This window comes from Pteropus vampyrus, unplaced genomic scaffold, assembly GCF_000151845.1.
Source record: "Pteropus vampyrus isolate Shadow unplaced genomic scaffold, Pvam_2.0 Scaffold61, whole genome shotgun sequence".
NCBI lineage: Eukaryota > Metazoa > Chordata > Mammalia > Chiroptera > Pteropodidae > Pteropus > Pteropus vampyrus.
This window is the reverse complement of record NW_011888842.1, coordinates 6126606-6134318: the sequence shown is the minus strand read 5'-3', so window position 1 is coordinate 6134318 and position 7713 is coordinate 6126606. Positions and strand designations below refer to the sequence as shown.

At 38.9% G+C, this 7713-nt stretch overlaps 1 long non-coding RNA gene across 2 annotated transcripts in view; it reads right to left on the bottom strand.

Annotated features, from left to right (window-relative positions):
• Positions 1-2537: 2537 nt before the first annotated feature.
• The window catches only part of LOC111740302, a 10286-nt gene continuing 5110 nt past the window's right edge, over positions 2538-7713 (bottom strand). For both annotated transcript variants that reach the window (XR_002780578.1, XR_002780579.1), the window contains exon 3: positions 2538-7697. This is a non-coding gene — a long non-coding RNA (uncharacterized LOC111740302). The remainder of the gene's footprint in view (positions 7698-7713) is intronic.

Here is a 7713-nt window from a genome sequence, read left to right as displayed (position 1 = left end):
AATGGTGTTTAATGGGATGCCACTTAGAGATCCAAGGGATACTTTGAAAAAGAAGAAAAACTAAGGCCTTTTTTTGTGCTGAGATTTTTATAAACTTCAATTGGTTTATTCAACTTCAGTTGCTGATATTTAATCTTTAAAACCATTTTTTATTTTCTAGGTCACACAAGAAAACAAGTTTTATTACTTTATAATCCCACCTCATATTTATAATACCACCATATATATACATATATATCCTATACCTGTAGTTCTATGATATGCGTGAATTGGGTATTATTCTAAGGAAACAGAATAAGCATGGCAGAAATCTAAGCAAATTAAAATTTTAAGAAAAAGTAAATCTATAAATTTACCATAGCAAGAGGAAACATTGTCAGAAACATTACTTTTATAATATTTTTAATTCTTTTGATAAAAGTCTATCAAGTAAGATTGCATTATAAAAATTGGCTGTATTCAGTTTTGATAGTATAAGTTGTATATGTTTTTAAAAATTACACATGCTTTATTATAATTGAATCAGTAACTTCAGAGTAACAACTGTGCTTGGTTACATAAAAAATAGTTAAGCTAAATTCAAAACAATGTTTTTCATGAGATGATAGTATGTCTTAACTGATAAACTGAAAAGCAACATTCTCAGTGAATGTTAAAAAATCATAATTTTGTTAGTTTTTCAAGGCAATTTTATGAAGAAATTGTCATAATTATTGTACAGGCTTTCTTATACCCCCGCCTACAAAATGAAAGTCATCAGAAAATGTTAAATTTAAAATGTGTTGCCTGCTTGTGTTAATAAGTAGATTTAAAAATCTTGTAGGTTGAATGCTGAACTTCAGACAGTTGCAGAAAAAAACGGCAAAATATTTTCTTTGTATGTAGTAAGAGTAGGTTTGGGTAATAAAGGAAGTGTTTGGGAGGAAATCTCCTTTTGTGGTTTCCTTTGTGTTGTCAGACCAACTGCTAAATTTTTATACAACAATGTTGTTTTTCTTAGTCTCTGTCCCAAGTCAGGAAGAGTCTTGGCCTTTCCTTAGGTTCACTGTCATTCTAACCCAACCATGTTAAACTCATATATAACTTCTTATATATGCCAGCTGTATGATGTCTTTCTTCCTTTGTTGGTCCTGTTTCTTCTATCTATCACATCCCGGAGAATGTTCCTTCATTCTTTACAACCCCTTGACAAAAGAAAGTTAATCAATCCTAATTCTATCTCCATTTGTCTAACGAATACTTCTCTTATTGCATATATTTATTTTATTGTATATACTTGTTATTTTGTTATTTTATGTCTTCCTCAGTGTATTCCTTGAAGCCAGAGCATTATCCTATCTCTAGTACCTGGCGTAGTGCTGGCACATTGTGGGTGCTCAGTAAATGGTGGTTTAAAACAAAAAGTACTTGACAGATACATACGATAGGTGATATGTGAATTTATTTAGTGAAGTATTATAAGAAATCATATTCAGTGGGTAAGAGAGGTCAGCATATCGGCTTCAGAGGGTCTGAGAAACTCTTGAAATCATGCTTTTTTTTTTTGTGAATACAAACAATTTGTGTGTGTGTGTGCTTTCTAGAGAAAAAGGTCCATACTCTTAATCATAGTCTACAAAGTATCTATGATCCCAAAAGGATTGACAACTACATGAGTGGGGATTAATTTGTGTATTTCAGTAATAACAACCCTCCCATCAAATGTAAATCAGTACGGCCTTGATATAAGAAGTCCACTTCTGGGACTCTCTTGTAAAGAAATGACCTAAAAAGCAGAGACTTCTGTGCAAAAATGTCGTCTCCCCTGCCCCCAGAGTTGTGTATAAAGTTAAAAAAAATTGAGACAAACTCTAGGTGTTACTAACAGGATGTGGCTTAGTGCCACATCTTGTTGAGATAGCATACAGTCATTAAAAAGAATAAAGAAGAATGATTAATAACCATCAAAATTAAGTGAAGAAAAACAGGATCTCTTGAAGAAATGCATATAGTCCCACTTCTAATATATAGTTTAGAGAAACTTTTATCTACATTTCAAATTCTTTATTGAAGAATCATTTGTTAAAGCAAAATAATTTGAAACACCCCAATTGTCAGTAGAAGAATGTATAAACTGTGGTCTATCTGTATACTTTGAACAGAATTTTATGCAGTAGTCGAAAATGAATGAATTACAACTATATACATCAATATAGATGAATCTCAAAAACATAATGCCAAGTAAAATGAATCATAGAGAATATATACAATATAATTTATATAATGGCCAAAAATAGAAACTGGACTATGTTGCTTAAATATGCATACATATGTAGGAAAACTATAAAGAAAAACAAGGAAATGATTAATACAAGAGTAAAGATAACTTTGGAAGGGAGCGGGGATGCACAGATAACTTCAGAAGTATTGGTAATGTTCTTTAGTAGTGTGTATGTACATGCATTTTCATCGTATCCTTTTAAAAACACGATGTGTGAGTGTATGCACATGTGTACTCTGGTATATATGTAACATTTTGTAGTGAACTCTGCACATGTGTACTCTGGTATATATGTAACATTTTGTAGTGAAAAATTTTAATAGGATATAAACTGATGAATACAGTATGAGTTCAACTATGTTGGAAAAATACACATAGGAAATGTTTGGAAGGAAATACCATAACTTGGTGATATCTATACTAATGAAACAAATCCACTGCGTTTTATTTTATAATGGTAAAAAAATAAATTCAGCAGGATATAGAATCCTAAATGTTTATGCACTTAATAACAGAGCTATTACCTATTATCAATCAATGTAATTCAAACAGACTGAAAAAGAAAAATCATATGATCATCTCAGTATATGTAGAAAAAGCATTTGACAAAATTCAATGTTCATTCATGATAAAAATGACAGCAACAGAGTAGATGGTGAGATGCTCTAATATCAATTTATCAGTTTGATTAGAAAGCTAGGACTGTCTTCATCTTTTAATCCAATGGCCAAGCACAGGCCCTGGTACCAAAAAGAGCTCAATAAATATCAGTGAATGAATAAGTGATTGAATCAGCTGTACTGCAGTTTTTACACTGGTAAATGTGGTAACAGCATGTAACTATACTGCAGTTTGTAGGCTTTGAGTTTGAGAAAGTCTAAGCCCCAAACCAGATAGACTGTTATTTTGGGCAGCACCGAGTCACTTATAAGTAGGGATGTTTGTGAGTGACCCCGAGAACAAACAGCACAACTTTTCCTCTGGCAGAATGGTGCTGATGAAGCTCATTCCTTCTGGGTGGAGAGATCTCGCCCACAGACTGGACTGCATGTCCTCAAACACTGTGGCATGTGCTGACCGGGTAGGAAGCAGACTCGGCCTGCTACATGGATGCTTTGGGTGCCCTCCCCTTCCTGCTTTTATTTTTAGTAGCTTGCAGAGCCAACAGGCTATAGCTCAGCTTTTTAATTTCCCCCAAACATTTTCTAAATAAGCCATTGTTATCTTTCATCACCATGGCTAGGGGATTATCCGGCTTCATTTTAAGAGGCTATTTTTACCAAGAGATGAGATTCTTCCAGACAAGAATAAAGTTATTAATGGTGGTTTATTAAAATTCTGTTTTAGTTTAGATAATCATTTTGGGGTAATTAAGCAAATTGTATAGACTCCAATGGGACATTAATCCCCAAAGAAATCATGTGAAATGGAGAGGTCTTTAAATTCTGTAGCAAGGATCAGAGTTTGCCAACAGTGACATTTTGAATTTCCTTTGGTAAAAATGAAAAGGGAGCCATGTCAACAGGTATTGGTCCTGGGTGAAGAATTAATTTCATTTCCTTAGAATCTGTACCTCCCCTTTCTATATTAAAAGAGATCACTAAACCATTAAATCAGAGAGCTATGGATTCTAGCGTGGGCCTCACAACCATAGGACCCTGAGAGAGTTAACAGACGACTCAGTCCTATTGTCCTCGCCTGTGAAAGGTATAACGATGCTGACCTCTTAGGGCTGCACTGAGGTTAAATGAAACCTTACATATGAAGCACCCCAGCACACAGTATGTCTACAATGAATGATAATTCCCTTCCTCTCGACCTTTAAGAGGTCTTCAATAAAAGCTTTACCAAAAAAAATGCAATGCTATTCTTCTGTAATGAATTGGAGACTTGGATCAGGTACCAGGTGGCTTGTTTTCTGTTGAGTACTGGAGTAAGGCCCCTCTTAGGTTTTAGGTATATTTGGAATGAAATGAGATACTTTTCTAAGTTGAATTGCTGCTGTTTCAGCAGGTGGTGTGGGGCCAGGATGGCATCCCCAGGAGGCTCAAGTAGGTAGCATGGTATCTTGTAGGCTTTCCTGAGTTCTCACAGCATTCACGAGTTGCCATGTTTGCCCAGAGAAATGGATGGGAAGTGGGTACAGCACTGTCCCCTTATCTGTGGTTTCACTTTCCACGGTTTCAGTACCTATGGTCAACAGTGGTGCGAAGATGTTAAATGGAATATTCCAGAAAGAAAGAAATTGTAAGTTTTCAATTGCATGTTGTTCTGAGTTGTGTGATGAAATCCTGTGCCAACCCGTTCTGTCCGGCCCAGGACGTGAATCATCGCCTTAGCTAGCGTATCCACAGTGTATATGCTACCCGCTTCTTAGTCACTTAGTAACTGTCTCAGACACAGAGAAAGAGAAACTGCATTCACATAACTTTTATTACAGTATTTTGTTATAATTGTTGTTTTATTATTAGTTATTGTTAATCTCTTACTATGCCTAATTGCATAGATAGATATAGGAAAAACAAACTATATGTAGGTTTCGGGACTGTCTGCAGTTTCAGGCATCCACTGGGGGTCTTGGAACGTTTTGCCCGAGGATAAGGGAGGACTACTGTATTGTGAAGTGAGGAGACACAGGCCTCGAGGTCTGCATGTTTCGGTTGTAATCCATGCTGTTCTAAATTTACAGAGTGAACTGGGCAGGCCAGTGAGCCTATCGAGGTCTCCGTTTTTCCATTGGTACATCCAGGAAATTTAGGTAAATGTTCTCTCCGAGGGCCTTTTCACTCTTGTATTCTATTAGGTGGGCAGAAAGAGTGCTTGGGATAAGATCATCAATTCTGATTAACATTTATTAGTTCATTCTTTCACCAACATTTATTAAACACCTACTATCTGCCAGGCACTAAAATAGATCCCAGGATTCAGAATTAAAGGTCTCTGCTCTGGAAAGAAGCCAGACACAAAAGTGTTCATAGTGTGTGATTCCAGGCATACGAAATGCTAGAAAAGGTCAGTCTTTAATGACAGAAAGTAGATCGGTAGTCTCCTGGGATGGAAGGGAGATTCACTAGGACTGGATCACAGCGGAACTTTTTGAGGTGATGGAAATGTTTTACACCGATCCTAATATAGAAACCACTAGCCTCATGTGCCTATTTAAGTAAAATTTTAAAAAATTCAGGTCCTCATTCTTTTTTCCAGGGTTCAACAGTCACACTTGGCTAGTGGCCACTCTATTGCACGGAGCAGGCTTAGAAGATGCCCATCATCCTGGGACGTTCTTTTGGAGAGCACTGTGCTCTCTCTTGACTGTGGTGGTGGTTACGTGGGTGTCTAAGTTTGCCGAAGCTCATCAGAACGTACACTTAAAATGGATGCATTTTATTGCATGTCAATTATATTTTAATAAAATTGATTTGAAATAAAGTCCTACTCTCCAAAAGCTCATAGTCTAATAGAGCAGACCACCAAGTTAAGTTATAGAGCTGTGTAAGTGCCACAAAAGGGACAAGCCCAGGGTGTCCTGGAAGTCCAGATGTGGGGCAGCTATGCAAACAGGGTCTTCTTAAACCATGGTTGGGGGAACTCTGGGAACTAGGCAGAGAGGGGGAAAGAAAGGTGTTCTAGACAATAAGATCCACTAACACAGAGTTCTTTAGGTGAGTTAGAAAAATGTGCCCCTCTTTAGGAGGGACTCAGCTAGAGCATGGACTGGATTTCAGCCTCCACCCATCCTTTGGCTGAGTGTCCTCGTGCGAGCCACAGCCTGTGCGGTGTCCTGGTGGCCTGCCACACAGGGCAGGAGGCATATGCGAAGGCAAAGAGCCTCGCATTCATCACTCTGAGTGAGCAGGGGCTGCGGCCATTTGCTTGCGGTCCTTCTCCCCTAGGTCCTGACCTGCTCTCTCAATAAAAATTCACTGCATTTAAGGGAGAGGCAAGTTTGCCACCATCTCCTGTAGGTCACCATCAAGACATCAGTGCTTCTTTTAGTCTGCAATACGTCCAGACGTCCAGACGACTGATTGATTCTATTACCCTTCTTTGCCTACAGCTACTGCTGTTTTATTATTCAGATATGCAGCTGGGAAGGGTGCTCCAAAGGTGTTCCCTGGGGCCTTAGGATAGCTTTCCCAGTGGCCTTTGACTCATATCCAGCTTCCGGGTTTAGATGAAGTGGGATCTGGCCATGGTACTGAGGACGATCAATTTAGGCAGGGAGATCTTGATTTGGGATAATCTGGGCCTTCGGTAAGTCTCAAAAAAAAAGTTCAGGAGCGTCAGCTTTTGAAGATTAGAAGATTGAAGTCCAAATTCTTTTCTCTGTGACTAGATTGCTGTATGACTCTGGGAGAATTGGGTCACGTCTCTCGAGCTTCAATTTCCTTATCCATAAAGGATAACAAATTTGTCTCTGAATTGTGAGAGGGCATCGAGGGGTGAAGAATGCGACATGGGCTCTGAAAATGGTGTTGCATCAAGAGCTATTTTATTTCTCCTGGCCTTAAAAAGTGTGAAACTAGTCCCCATACAGTGTGTACAGGTTTCTGTCCTGCTTTGGCAGGGCATTGACCTTGCTTGTAAAACAGCTTTCCCCAATGGCTCAATCAGAATGACTCAGTCTCTTCTCTTTGTGCCCTCTGGAATCCTACTGTTATTTTCTTACAATGAAGTATTGTAAGATGTTTTACTTTGATTTATAATTACTTATGTGCATTTTAACCGGCTTCCTGAAGGCAGGATACCAGTAATTCAGCCAAAGTCACTATGACATAGTGATTAACAGCATGGGCTTCGGAATGAAATCTGGGCTGAGCTCCCAGCTCCACTGCTGAGTTGCTGGGTGGCCAGGCGCATCCCACTCCTCTCTGGGCCTCAGTTTTGTCAACTGTAAAATTGGAGCATAATCAGTCCCTGTTTCATATGGTTATTTGTGAAGATAAGTATAAAGTTTTAACGCAGTGCCTGGAACATCGAAAGAGCTCAATATGTGGTAGCTAACACCAGTTATTCAGGGACTGTCAGGGCTGACGGGGGCCTTGGTATTGTAGTCTAATGCACTGAGCTTACAGATAAGCCCAGAAAGTTGAACTGGCAGGTCTATGCAGACATCATGATGTGTGTTACCCTCTCTAGCCCAATAATCTACATGCTGTTCCCTTAATAGGGGGGCATTTCTCTCATTCCTCTTCCCATCTTGAGAAGTCAGGGCTTTGCATTAATTTGACACACTGGCATCGAGCACCTACTATGTGCACCGCCTCCGGTTAGATATTGGTCCTAGAAGGCCTCACTGGCTTAGTGACCCAACATGCAATGGAGAAGACAGTGGGCACTAACTGGGAATTGGTGAAAGATGGCTGTTGGCGAAGGCTGGCTGGGAAGAGCTCTTAAGAGCAAGGGGGCAGGGTGGTGCACAAGAAAAGCTGCTGACCTTGGGACCAGACAGA